This window comes from Arachis ipaensis, chromosome B8 (assembly GCF_059453495.1).
Source record: "Arachis ipaensis isolate K30076 ecotype BB chromosome B8, ASM5945349v1, whole genome shotgun sequence".
NCBI lineage: Eukaryota > Viridiplantae > Streptophyta > Magnoliopsida > Fabales > Fabaceae > Arachis > Arachis ipaensis.
This window is the reverse complement of record NC_142443.1, coordinates 31,084,055-31,099,404: the sequence shown is the minus strand read 5'-3', so window position 1 is coordinate 31,099,404 and position 15,350 is coordinate 31,084,055. Positions and strand designations below refer to the sequence as shown.

General features: G+C 40.1%; 1 non-coding gene across 1 annotated transcript; it reads right to left on the bottom strand.

The window, feature by feature from the left end:
* Positions 1-7,376: 7,376 nt before the first annotated feature.
* Positions 7,377-7,484, bottom strand: LOC148547595 (small nucleolar RNA R71). Its single transcript, XR_015898146.1, has one exon. It is a non-coding gene; the product is annotated as a small nucleolar RNA R71 (small nucleolar RNA).
* Positions 7,485-15,350: the final 7,866 nt, after the last annotated feature.

Genomic DNA, 15,350 nt, shown 5'->3' with positions numbered 1-15,350 from the left:
AATTCGGCTTTAAAAACTCAAAAATCAGTTTTTTGGTGAAAACAGGGTCACGCGTGCGCGTCGCTCATGCGCACGCGTGGAAAGCAGAAGAAGTAAAGTGACGCGTGAGCTCGCCCATGAGCACCCATGGGAAGTAGAGAGGTAGAGTGACTCGTGCGCATCAGTCACGCGTACGCGTGGGTGCATTTTGTGCTCCTCGCACAAAACCGGTACGGTACTATCACAACTCTCTGAATTTTCTACTACGCACATGCATCAATACAGCGACGCGTACGCGTCGGCCAGGCGCATGCGTGGGGAAGTAAAATTGTGAGTGACGCGTGCGCGTCGGACACGCGTGCGCGTCGGCCACGCGTGCGCGTGGGAGTACGATTTACCAAAATTCTTACTAAGTTTAAAAAGCTGCAGAATTACATTTTCAAACCCCAAATTTCCGATAGGCATAACTTTTTTGTTTCAAATCATTTTTCATCCGTTCTTAAAACGGCATAAACATCTCGGATCCAAATTTATTTTTAAATAAGTTTGACATAAATTGGAAATCTGGAAACCAAGTTATACTCCATCAAAGTAGACCAAAAACCACAATTTCATACAAACCCACAAAATTTTATTTTCAAAACAACCCAATTTCAACCCCTTTCAAAACCAACGAGAACTTACCAAAAATCAACCTCAAGCCTCCTCAACTCATATGTTAACATTTTTATTAAATTCACAATCCACCAATCCACCATTTTAACCAATCTCAATCAAATAATTCAATTTCAAACAAAATATCAATATCATCCTCACCATCAATATGGTTTCACCCATAATTCAATCTCAACCAATCATTAAGCATATATCAAAACATGTATATCTCTCATACATCATATCATCAAAACATAAAAAATCCACTAATCACATACATAACAACACAATTCATCTCAACCAATCAACAACATCAATAGTTCAAATCCTATCTTAGGGTCTCTAGCCTAAGTTTTCACACCGCATTACATTTTAGATATAGGAAATCGAAACCATACCTTGGCCGATTCTCCGCTCAACCCGGAACACCTCCAAATTACTTTTTCACAAGCTCTCAAGGCTTCAACATCTCTAAGAACAGATTTTTAGCACACAAAAGTCCTTTTCCAAGCTTTCCAAGACTTCAATCAAGCCCCAACATACATATATACACTACCTAAACCATAATACCACATTCAAACATACCCACTCAATACCCAAACATCATAAACCAATAAATTCTACTAGGGTTGAGAATCTTACCACACCCAAAGATCAAGGAGACATGATTAAGCCTCTCTTTCAAGCTAGTTAGATCCTATAACATCAAAAGCTCACTAATCTCAACATTTTTCACCCAAAATTTCGAATTCAAGGGGTGGAAAAACAGAGATGAAATCGTGGCTTACCTCTAAAACAAAGTTATGGGCTTTGTAGAGCTTGACACGGTGAACGCGTGGCCATAAACGGTGAGGCGATCGAAGCACCGGATCAAAAGTTATGTCACTTTGAATCACAAGTGAGGGTTTGTGATTTTTGGAAGAAAGTTCTGCCTCCTTGGCTGCCCAGCAGCGTGTTTGAGGTTTAAGAGAGGAGAGAGAAAGAGTGCTGTTTAAGGGTTTTAGGCTCAGCTTGGTTGGGACTACGGGTCCAGTTTGGACTCGGTTCGACCGGTTCGGTCCATTTGGCCCAATCTTGGGCCAAATTCTTTAAAATTAGTATCGAAGTTCTCGTTTTAATTTTCTCTACCATATTAAACCATAAAAATATCATTTCCAATTTTCTAGAATATATTTTAATTTACGGATTAATTATTCGCTAATTATCCGAGTTTTACATTCTACCCACCTAAATGGGATTTTTGCCCACAAAATTCAAATTCAGTTACCTGGGAATAGGTGCGGGTAGTCAGTTTGCATCTCCGACTCAAGTTCCCAAGTGTGCTCCTCAACACCGGCTCGACTCCATTACACTTTAACTAACGAAACCTCTTTTCCACGCAACTATTTGATACTCGTATCGTTAATTCTGACCGGAGTCACCAGAAGCGTCAAATTTTCTTTTAACTGAACCGATTCAGGTTCTAACACATGGCTAGCATCAGGAGTATACTTCCAAAGTTACGACATGTGAAATACGTCGTGCAGGCTCAAAAAGTGAGGTGGTAGAGCTATCTGATACACCATCGGTCCAACCCTCTCCAGGATCTGAAACGGACCGATGTACCGAAGATTTAGCTTCTTCGCTTTAATCGCCCTACCTACGCCTATCATTGGAGTAACCTTAAGGAAAACATGGTTTTCTTCCTCAAATTCCAAGGGCTTCTGCCTTTGATCGGTGTAACTTTTCTGACGACTCTGCGCAGCGAGCATCCTGTCTCAAATTTTCTTAACTTGTTCAGTAGTCTCAGCTATCATATGTGGCTCCAACAAGCTTTTCTCCTCAGCTTCATACCAGCATAGTGGAGATTGACATTTTCTCCCATACAAAGCCTCATACGGAGCCATTTTGATGATCGCATGGTAACTATTATTGTACGCAAACTCCACTAACGGCATATACCGATCCCAGCTTGTTGGCTGGTCCAAACCACAAGCCCTCAACATATCCTCTAGGGTTTGGATTGTCCTCTCAGATTGACCATCTATTTGAGGATGGTAAGCCATACTCAAGCTTAATCAGGTTCCGAAAGCTTTCTAAAATGCACCCCAGAACCTTGAAGTGAAACGAGGATCTCTATCAGAAATTATAGTAGTAGGCACACCACGAAGTCTCACAATCTCCTTTATGTATAAGCGTGCTAGCTCCTCAAGGGTATAGTTCATCCGAATGGGTAGAAAATGAGCCGACTTCATTAGCCGGTCCACAATCACCCAGACAGCATCAAAACCGGCCCTAGTTCTCGGCAATCCCGATACAAAGTCCATCGCAATGCTCTCCCATTTTCACTACAGAATCTCCAAGGGTTGCAAAGTCCCGGAAGGTCTCTGGTGTTCGATCTTTACTTTCTGACAGGTTAAACACTTTGAAACATATTCTGCCACATCATTTTTTATACCTGGCCACCAAAACATTGCTTTTAAATCATGGCACATCTTAGTACTCCCCGGGTGAATAGAGAATTCACTTTTGTGTGCTTCCTTTAAGATATCTTACTGCAAAGTCCCAACATCCGGCACAATGATCCTACCCTTGAATCTCCATAACTGATGAGCGGATAATTTATACGCTTTTTGGCATTGTTTTTAGTATGTTTTTAGTAGGATCTAGTTACTTTTAGGGATGTTTTCATTAGTTTTTATGTTAAATTCACATTTCTGGACTTTACTATGAGTTTGTGTGTTTTTCTGTGATTTCAGGTATTTTCTGGCTGAAATTGAGGGACTTGAGCAAAAATCAAATTCAGAGGTTGAAGAAGGACTGCTGATGTTGTTGGATTCTGACCTCCCTGCACTCAAAGTGGATTTTCTGGAGCTACAGAACTCGAAATGGCGCGCTTCCAATTGCTTTGGAAAGTAGACATCCAGGGCTTTCCATCAATGTATAATAGTCCATACTTTGCCTAAGTTTAGATGATACAAACTGGCGTTCAACGCCAGCTCTCTGCCCAATTCTGGAGTTCAGCGCCAGAAAGGGATCAAAAACCAGAGTTGAACGCCAGAAATGGATCAAAACCTGGCGTTCAACTCCACAAATGGCCTCTGCACGTGGAAAGTTAAAGCTCAGCCCAAGCACACACCAAGTGGACCCCGAAAGTGGATTTATGCATCAATTACTTACTTCTGTAAACCCTAGTGACTAGTTTATTATAAATAGAACTTTTTATCATTGTATTCACAGTCTTGGTTACTCCGGTTCCCCTCTAGGGCTGAGACCAATGAACTCCATTCACTTATGTATTTTTAACGGTAGAGTTTCTACACTCCATAGATTAAGGTGTAGAGCTCTGTTGTTCCTCAAAGATTAATGCAAAGTACTACTGTTTTCTATTCAATTCATCTTATTTCGCTTCCAAGATATTCATTCGCACTTCAACCTGAATGTGATGAATGTGACAATCATCATCATTCCCTATGAACGCGTGCCTGACAACCACTTCCGTTCTACATTAGATTGAATGAGTATCTCTTAGATCTCTTAATCGGAATCTTCGTGGTGTAAGCTAGAATGATGGCGGCATTCAAGAGAATCCGGAAAGTCTAAACCTTATCTGTGGTATTTCGAGTAGGATTCAATGACTGAATGACTGTGACGAGCTTCAAACTCGTGATTGCTAGGCGTAGTGACAGACGCAAAAGGATAGTAAATCCTATTCCAGCACGATCGAGAACCGACAGATGAATAGCCGTGCCGTGACAGGGTGCATTGACCATTTTCACTGAGAGGATAGGATGTAACCATTGACAAGGGTGATGCCTCCAGACGATTAGCCGTGCCGTGACAGGGCATTTGGATCATTTTCCTGAGAGAAGACCGAAAGTAGCCCTTGACAATGGTGATGCATTACATAAAGCCAGCCATGGAAAGGAGTAAGACTGATTGGATGAAGATAGCAGGAAAGCAGAGGTTCAGAGGAACGAAAGCATCTCTATTCGCTTATCTGAAATTCTCACCAATGATTTACATAAGTATTTCTATCCCTATTTTATTAATTATTTTCGAAAACCCCATTACTATTTTATATCCGCCTGACTGAGATTTACAAGGTGACCATAGCTTGCTTCATACCAACAATATCCGTGGGATTCGACCCTTACTCACGTAAGGTATTACTTGGATGACCCAGTGCACTTGCTGGTTAGTTGTGCGAAGTTGTGAACCATGGTATTGGCATCATGTTTTTGGCGCCACTACCAGGGAAAGAAAGAGTGATGAATTTTACATAATCAAAGTGTAATCACAATTTCTGCGCACCAAGTTTTTGGCGCCGTTGCCGGGGATTGTTCGAGTTTGGACAACTGACGGTTCATCTTGTTGCTTAGATTAGGTAATTTTCTTTTTGTTTTCTTTTCAAAAATTTTTCAAAAATATTTCAAAATTTTCTCACCTGTTTTCGAAAAAAAAAATTTATTCAAAATTTTTAAAAAATGAATTCTAGTGTTTCATGAAGCATGTAAAGCCTGGCTGGCTGTAAAGCCATGTCTAAATTCTTTTGGACTGAGGCTCCCACTCATAAGTATATGAAGTTGGATGAAATATCAGCTGTTGTATACATGAGAGGTATCTATGTTTGCTGAAGCTTGGCTGGCCATTGGCCATGTCTAGTGTTTTGGACCGGAGCTTTCATTGAAAGCTTGGCTGGCTAGTGAGCCATGTCTAATTCCTGGACTGAAGCTTTAGACTAACATGGCAAGATTCCTGGAATTCATATTAAAAATTTTGGAATCCTTATTTTTTCTTTTACAAATAATTTTCGAAAAAAAAATCCAAAAAAAAATTAGAAAATCATAAAAATCAAAAATATTTTTCTGTTTCTTGTTTGAGTCTTGAGTCATGTTATAAGTTTGGTGTCAATTGCATGTGCATCTTGCATTTTTCGAAAATTCATGCATTCATAGTGTTCTTTATGATCTTCAAGTTGTTCTTGGTAAGTCTTCTTGTTTGATCTTTGCATTTGCATGTTTAGTGTCTTTTCTTGTTTTTCATATGCATTCTTGAATTCTTAGTGTCTAAGCATTAAAGAATTCTAAGTTTGGTGTCTTGCATGTTTTCTTTGCATTAAAAATTTTTCAAAAATATGTTATTGGTGTTCATCATGATCTTCATAGTGTTCTTGGTGTTCATCTTGACATTCATAGCATTCTTACATGCATCACATGTTTTGATCTAAAATTCTCATGCATTGCATCATCTTTCTTGTTTTTCCCTCTCTTCATTAAAAATTCAAAAATAAAAAAAATATCTTTCCCTTTTTCTCTCTCATAAATTCGAAAATTAGATTTGACTTTTTCAAAAATTTTTAAAATCTAGTTATTTTTATGAGTCAAATCAAATTTTCAATTTAAAAATCTTATCTTTTTCAAAATCTTTTTCAAAAATCAAATCTTTTTCAATTTTCTTAGTTATTTCCGAAAATTCTAAAAACATTTTTCAAAAACATTTTTCTTATTTTTATATCAAATTTTTGAAAATAACATCACCAATTAATGTTTTGATTCAAAAATTTCAAGTTTGTTACTTACTTCTTAAGAAAGTTTCAAACTTTAAGTTCTAGAATCATATCTTGTAATTTCTTGTGAATCAAGTCATTAATTGTGATTTTAAAAATCAAATCTTTTTCAAAAACTAATTTCAATCATATCTTTTCAAAAATATCTTCTTATCATATCTTTTTCAAAAAAACTTGATTTCAAAATATCTTCTCTAACTTCCTAACTCCTTATCTTTTCAAAATTTGTTTCAACTAACTAATTAACTTTTTGTTTGTTTCTTATCTTTTTCAAAACCACCTAACTAACTCTCTCTCTCTAATTTTCGAAAATATCTCCCCCCTTTTTTCAAAATTTCTTTTTAATTAACTAATTATTTCAATTTTTAAATCTTAATTTTCGAAAATTACTAATATTTTTTTCAAAAACTATTTTCAAAAATCAACTAACTCTTTTTCAAAAAAATTATTTTCGAAAATCCTCTCTCTCTCTCTCATCTTATTCTATCTATTTATTCATCTACTAACATCTCTTCCTCACATCACTCACCAAATTCGAACCCCCTCTTCTATCTGTGTTCGAATTTCTTCTTCTTTTCTTCTACTTACATAAGGGAACCTCTATACTGTGGTAAAAAGGATCCCTATTATTATTATTTTTCTGTGCCCTCTTTTTTGTCATATGAGCAAGAGCAAGGACAAGAACATTCTTGTGGAAGCAGATCCAGAACCTGAAAGGACTCTGAAAAGGAAACTAAGAGAAGCTAAAATACAACAATCCAGAGATAACCTTTCAGAAATTTTCGAACAGGAAGAGGAGATGGCAGCCGAAAATAATAATAATGCAAGGAGAATGCTTGGTGACTTTACTGCACCTAATTCCAATTTACATGGAAGAAGCATCTCCATTCCTGCCATTGGAGCAAACAACTTTGAGCTGAAACCTCAATTAGTTTCTCTAATGCAGCATAACTGCAAGTTTCATGGACTTCCATCTGAAGATCCTTTTCAGTTCTTAACTGAATTCTTGCAGATCTGTGATACTGTTAAGACTAATGGAGTAGATCCTGAAGTCTACAGGCTCATGCTTTTCCCATTTGCTGTAAGAGACAGAGCTAGAATTTGGTTGGACTCTCAACCCAGAGACAGCCTGAAATCTTGGGATAAGCTGGTCACGGCTTTCTTAGCCAAGTTCTTTCCTCCTCAAAAGCTGAGCAAGCTTAGAGTGGATGTTCAAACCTTCAGACAGAAAGAAGGTGAATCCCTCTATGAAGCTTGGGAAAGATACAAGCAGCTGACCAAAAAGTGTCCTTCTGACATGCTTTCAGAATGGACCATCCCGGATATCTTCTATGATGGTTTATCTGAGATATCAAAGATGTCATTGGATACTTCTGCAGGTGGATCCATTCACCTAAAGAAAACGCCTGCAGAAGCTCAAGAACTCATTAACATGGTTGCTAATAACCAGTTTATGTACACTTCTGAGAGGAATCCTGTCAGTAATGGGACGCCTATAAAGAAGGGAGTTCTTGAAGTTGATACTCTGAATGCCATATTGGCTCAGAACAAAATATTGACTCAGCAAGTCAATATGATTTCTCAGAGTCTGAATGGAATGCAAACTGCATCCAACAGTACTCAAGAGGCTTCTCCTGAAGAAGAAGCTTATGATCCTGAGAATCCTGCAATAGCAGAGGTGAATTACTTAGGTGAACCTTATGGAAACACCTATAACTCATCATGGAGAAATCATCCAAATTTCTCATGGAAGGATCAAAAGCCTCAACAAGGCTTTAATAATGGTGGAAGAAACAGGTTTAATAATAATAAACCCTTTCCATCATCCACTCAACAACAGACAGAGAACTCTGAACAAAATACTTTTAATTTAGCAAACTTAGTCTCTGATCTATCCAAGGCCACTGCAAGTTTCATGAATGAAACAAGGTCTTCCATTAGAAATTTGGAAGCACAAGTGGGCCAGCTGAGTAAAAGGATCACTGAAATCCCTCCAAGTACTCTCCCAAGCAATACAGAAGAGAATCCAAAAGGAGAGTGCAAGGCCATTGACATAAGCACCATGGCCGAACCCAAAGAAGGAGAGGAGGACGTGAATCCCAAGGAGGAAGACCTCCTGGGACGTCCAGTGACCAATAAGGAGCTTCCCTCTGAGGAACCAAAGGACTCTGAGGCTCATCTAGAGACCATAGAGATTCCATTGAACCTCCTTATGCCCTTCATGAGCTCTGATGAGTATTCCTCTTCTGAAGAGAATGAGGATGTCACTGAAGAGCAAACTGCCAAGTTTCTTGGTGCAATCATGAAGCTGAATGCCAAATTATTTGGTATTGAGACTTGGGAAGATGAACCTCCCTTGTTTACCAATGAACTAAGTGGTCTGGATCAACTGACATTGCCTCAGAAGAGACAGGATCCTGGAAATTTCATAATACCTTGTACCATAGGCACCATGATCTTTAAGGCTCTGTGTGACCTTGGTTCAAGGATAAACCTCATGCCCCTCTCTGTAATAGAGAAACTGGGAATCTATGGGATGCAAGCTGCTAAAATCTCATTAGAGATGGCAGATAATTCAAGAAAACAGGCTTATGGACAAGTAGAGGACGTGTTAGTAAAGGTTGAAGGCCTTTACATCCCTGCTGATTTCATAGTCCTGGATACTGTAAAGGAAGAGGATGAATCCATCATCCTAGGAAGACCTTTCCTAGCCACAGTAAGAGCTGTGATTGATGTGGACAGAGGAGAATTAATCCTTCAATTGAATGAGGACAACCTTGTGTTTACAACTCAAGGATCTCTCTCTGCATCCATGGAGAGGAAGCATAAAAAGCTTCTCTCAAAGCAGAGTCAAACAAAGCCCCCACAGTCAAACTCTAAGTTTGGTGTTGGGAGGCCACAACCAAACTCTAAGTTTAGTGTTGAACTCCCATATCCGAACTCTAAGTTTGGTGTTGGAGAGTCTCAACAATGCTCTGAACATCTGTGAGGCTCCATGAGAGCCCACTGTCAAGCTATTGACATTAAAGAAGCGCTTGTTGGGAGGCAACCCACTTTTTATTTATCTAACCATATTTTTCTTAGTTATATGTCTTTATAGGTTCATGATCATGTGGAGTCACAAAATAAACAAAAAAAATTAAAAACGGAATCAAAAACAGTAGAAGAAAAATCACACCCTGGAGGAAGCATCTGTCTGGCGTTCAACGCCAGAATAGAGCATGGTTCTGGCGCTGAACGCCCAAAATGGGCAGTGTCTGGGCGCTGAACGCCCAGAACAGGCATGGTTCTGGCGTTCAACGCCAGAAATGGCCAACAAATGGGCGTTGAACGCCCAAAATGGGCACCAACCTGGCACTGAACGCCCAGAGTTGTTTGCAAGGGCATTTTACATGCCTAATTTGGTGCAAGGTTGTAAATCCTTGAACACCTCAGGATCTGTGGATCCCACAGGATCATCTCAAGATCTGTGGACCCCACAGGATCATCTCAAGATCTGTGGATCCCACAGGATCATCTCAGGATCTGTGGACCCCACAAGATCCCCACCTACCTCCACTCACTTCTTCTCACCTCTCTTTCACACAATCCCATAAACACCCTTTCCCAAAAACCCTTCACCAATCACCTCAATCTCTCTTCTCCATCACCTCTTCACCACTCACACCCATCCACTCTTCCCCATAAACCTACCTCATAAACTCCACCTACCTTCGAAATTCAAAACCAATTTTCCACCCAAACCCACCCTAAATGGCCGAACCTTAACTCCCCTCCCTCCCCTATATATAGCCCTCCATTCTTCCTCATTTTCACACAACACAACACTTTCTTCTCTACTTGGCCGAAACACACTTCACCTCTTTTCTCCATATTTTCTTCTTCTTCTTCCTCTATTCTTTCTTTTATTGCTCGAGGGCGAGCAATATCCTAAGTTTGGTGTGGTAAAAGCATAAGCTTTTTGTTTTTCCATTAGCATTGATGGCACCTAAGACCGGAGAATCCTCTAGAAAGGGGAAAGGGAAGATAAAAGCTTCCACCTCCGAGTCATGGGAGATGGAAAGGTTCATCTCCAAAGCCCATCAAGACCACTTCTATGATGTTGTGGCCAAGAAGAAGGTGATCCCCGAGGTCCCTTTCAAACTCAAAAGAAATGAGTATCCGGAGATCCGACATGAAATTCAAAGAAGAGGTTGGGAAGTTCTAACAAATCCCATCCAACAAGTCGGCATCCTAATGGTTCAAGAGTTCTATGCCAATGCATGGATCACCAAGAACCATGATCAAAGTAAGAACCCGGATCCAAAGAACTACGTTACAATGGTTCGGGGGAAATACTTAGATTTTAGTCCGGAGAATGTGAGGTTGGCGTTCAACTTGCCCATGATACAAGGAGATGAACGCCCCTACACTAGAAGGGTCAACTTTAATCAAAGGTTGGACCAAGTCCTTATGGACATATGTGTGGAAGGAGCTCAATGGAAGATTGACTCCAAAGGCAAGCCGGTTCAACTAAAAAGATTGGACCTCAAGCCTGTGGCTAGAGGATGGTTGGAGTTCATTCAATGCTCAATCATTCCCACTAGCAACTGATCTGAAGTTACTGTGGATTGGGCCATCATGATTCATAGCATCATGATTGGAGAGGAAATAGAAGTTCATGAAGTCATCTCTAATGAACTCTACAAAATAGCCAAAAAGTCATCCCCCATGGCAAGGCTAGCTTTTCCTCATCTTATCTGCCATCTATGTTACTCAGCTGGAGCTTTCATAGAAGGAGACATTCCTATTAAGGAAGAGAAGCCCATTACTAAGAAAAAAATGGAGCAAGCAAGAGAGCCCATTCATGGAGCTCAAGAGGCGCAGGAAGCTCATCACCATGAGATCCCGGAGATGCCTCAAATGTATTTTCCTCCACAAAATTATTGGGAGCAAATCAACATCTCCCTAGGAGAATTAAGTGCTAACATGGGACAATTAAGGGTGGAACATCAAGAGCACTCCATCATGCTCCATGAAATAAGAGAAGATCAAAAAGCAATGAGGGAGGAGCAACAAAGACAAGGAAGAGACATAGAAGAGCTCAAGGACATCATTGGTTCCTCAAGAAGGAAACGCCACCATCACTAAGGTGGATTCATTCCTTGTTCTTATTTCTTCTGTTTTTCGTTTTCTATGTTAAATGCTTATCTGTGTTTGTGTCTTCATTACATGATTATTAGTAGTTAGTAACTATGTCTTAAAGTTATGAATGTCCTATGAATCCATCACCTCTCTTAAATAAAAACTGTTTTAATTCAAAAGAACAAGAAGTACATGAGTTTTGAATTTATCCTTGAACTTAGCTTAATTATATTGATGTGGTGACAATGCTTCTTGTTTTCTGAATGTATGCTTGAACAGTGCATATGTCTTTTGAAGTTGTTGTTTAGGAATGTTAAATATGTTGGCTCTTGAAAGAATGATGATTAGGAGACATGTTATTTGATAATCTGAAAAATCATAAAAATGATTCTTGAAGCAAGAAAAAGCAGCAAAGAACAAAGCTTGCAGAAAAAAAAATTAGGCGAAAAAAAATAGAAAGAAAAAGAAAAAGCAAGCAGAAAAAGCCAAAAGCTCTTAAAACCAAGAGGCAAGAGCAAAAAAAGCCAATAACCCTTAAAACCAAAAGGCAAGGGTAAATAAAAAGGATCCCAAGGCTTTGAGCATCAGTGGATAGGAGGGCCTAAAGGAATAAAATCCTGGTCTAAGCGGCTAAACCAAGCTGTCCCTAACCATGTGCTTGTGGCGTGTAGGTGTCAAGTGAAAACTTGAGACTGAGCGGTTAAAGTCAAGGTCCAAAGAAAAAGAAGAGTGTGCTTAAGAACCCTGGACACCTCTAATTGGGGACTTTAGCAAAGCTGAGTCACAATCTGAAAAGGTTCACCCAATTATATGTCTGTGGCATTTATGTATCCGGTGGTAATACTGGAAAACAAAGTGCTTAGGGCCACGGCCAAGACTCATAAAATAGCTGTGTTCAAGAATCATCATACTGAACTAGGAGAATCAATAACACTATCTGAACTTTGAGTTCCTATAGATGCCAATCATTCTGAACTTCAATGGATAAAGTGAGATGCCAAAACTATTCAAGAGGCAAAAAGCTATAAGTCCCGCTCATTTAATTGGAGCTATGTTTCATTGATAGTTTGGAATTTATAGTATATTATCTTCTTTTTATCCTATTTGATTTTCAGTTGCTTGGGGACAAGCAACAATTTAAGTTTGGTGTTGTGATGAGCGGATAATTTATACGCTTTTTGACATTGTTTTTAGTATGTTTTTAGTAGGATCTAGTTACTTTTAGGGATGTTTTCATTGGTTTTTATGTTAAATTCACATTTCTGGACTTTACTATGAGTTTGTGTGTTTTTCTGTGATTTCAGGTATTTTCTGGCTGAAATTGAGGGACTTGAGCAAAAATCAGATTCAGAGGTTGAAGAAGGACTGCTGATGCTGTTGGATTCTGACCTCCCTGCACTCAAAGTGGATTTTCTGGAGCTACAAAACTCGAAATGGCGCGTTTCCAATTGCGTTGGAAAGTAGACATCCAGGGCTTTCCCGCAATGTATAGTAGTCCATATTTTGCCCAATTTTAGATGACGCAAACTGACGTTCAACGCCAGCTCTCTGCCCAATTCTGGAGTTCAGCGCCAGAAAGGGATCAAAAACCAGAGTTGAACGCCAGAAATGGATCAAAACCTGGCGTTCAACTCCACAAATGGCCTCTGCACGTGGAAAGTTAAAGCTCAGCCCAAGCACACACCAAGTGGGCCCCAGAAGTGGATTTATGCATCAATTACTTACTTCTGTAAACCCTAGTGACTAGTTTATTATAAATAGAACTTTTTATCATTGTATTCACAGTCTTGGTTACTCCGGTTCCCCTCTGGGGCTGAGACCAATGAACTCCATTCACTTATGTATTTTTAACGGTAGAGTTTCTACACTCCATAGATTAAGGTGTAGAGCTCTGCTGTTCCTCAAAGATTAATGCAAAGTACTACTGTTTTCTATTCAATTCATCTTATTTCGCTTCCAAGATATTCATTCGCACTTCAACCTGAATGTGATGAACGTGACAATCATCATCATTCCCTATGAACGCGTGCCTGACAACCACTTCCGTTCTACATTAGATTGAATGAGTATCTCTTAGATCTCTTAATCGGAATCTTCGTGGTGTAAGCTAGAATGATGGCGGCATTCAAGAGAATCCGGAAAGTCTAAACCTTATCTGTGGTATTTCGAGTAGGATTCAATGACTGAATGACTGTGACGAGCTTCAAACTCGTGATTGCTAGGCGTAGTGACAGACGCAAAAGGATAGTAAATCCTATTCCAGCACGATCGAGAACCGACAGATGAATAGCCGTGCCGTGACAGGGTGCATTGACCATTTTCACTGAGAGGATAGGATGTAACCATTGACAAGGGTGATGCCTCCAGACGATTAGCCGTGCCGTGACAGGGCATTTGGATCATTTTCCTGAGAGAAGACCGAAAGTAGCCCTTGACAATGGTGATGCATTACATAAAGCCAGCCATGGAAAGGAGTAAGACTGATTGGATGAAGATAGCAGGAAAGCAGAGGTTCAGAGGAACGAAAGCATCTCTATTCGCTTATCTGAAATTCTCACCAATGATTTACATAAGTATTTCTATCCCTATTTTATTAATTATTTTCGAAAACCCCATTACTATTTTATATCTGCCTGACTGAGATTTACAAGGTGACCATAGCTTGCTTCATACCAACAATCTCCGTGGGATTCGACCCTTACTCACGTAAGGTATTACTTGGACGACCCAGTGCACTTTCTGGTTAGTTGTGTGAAGTTGTGAACCATGGTATTGGCATCATGTTTTTGGCGTCATTACCAGGGAAAGAAAGAGCGATGAATTTTACATAATCAAAGTGTAATCACAATTTCTGCGCACCAATAACCCATCTTGATCCCATGACACTCTCCACTGCTTCCCTTGCTCAATAGCTAGCAACACCTTCGGTAACACATCATCGTTTTGATGAGCCTTTAGGAGTTTGGATTTAAAGTCACTTGAGATTTGTAATCGACTCAAACACAGAGTCCCTGACACTTCTTGAACACCGATCTTCAGACTCTCGAATGCCTTGAGCAACTCCTCTTCTCGAAGCATCATCCAAGCAGCATACAACAACTTTCGACTTAACACTTCCGCCACTACATTTGCTTTCCCCGGATGGTAATTCAACTCAAAGTCGTAGTCCTTCAGTAACTCCATCCACCTCCTCTGCCGCATATTAAGCTCTTTCTGATCAAAGAGGTATTTCAAGCTCTTGTGATAAGAGAAAACTCGGAACTTAACCCTATAGAGGTAATGCCTCCACACCTTTAGCGCAAACACAACCGCAGCGAGTTCCAAGTCGTGCGTCGGGTAATTGACTTCGTGAGGCCTCAACTGTCGTGAGGCATACGCCACCACATTCCGGTGCTACATCAGCACACACCCCAGACCCTTTAGTGAGGCATCACAATACACCTCAAATGGTTCACTCGGCTCAGGTAACACCAACACAGGCGCGGTGGTCAACTTTTGCTTCAATGCTTGAAAGCTCTCCTCACACTCAAAAGTCCAAACAAATGGCACGTCCTTGCGGGTTAACCTTGTCAATGGCAAAGCTATTTGTGAAAAGCCTTTGATGAATCTCCAGTAGTAGCCAGCTAAGCCCAAAAAACTCCTTATCTCAGTTACTGAGGCTGGTCGCCCCCACTCCATCACCGCTTCCACCTTAGCAGGATCTATGGCTATCCCCTGTTTACTCACTACATGACCAAGAAACTTCACTTCGTCCTTCCAGAATTCACATTTGGACAGCTTCGCATAGTTTCCTTTCCTTTAGTATCTACAACATGGTCCTCAGTAATATTTAGGACTTAAAGGGTGAGAATGGAGGCTTAGAAGTATGAAATTCGGCTTTAAAAACTCAAAAATAAGTTTTTTGGTGAAAACAGGGTCACGCATGCGCGTTGCCCATGCGCACGCGTGGAAAGCAGAAGAAGTAGAGTGACGTGTGAGCGTCGCCCATGAGCACACATGGGAAGCAGAGAGGTAGAGTGACGCGTGCGCGTCAGTCACGCGTACG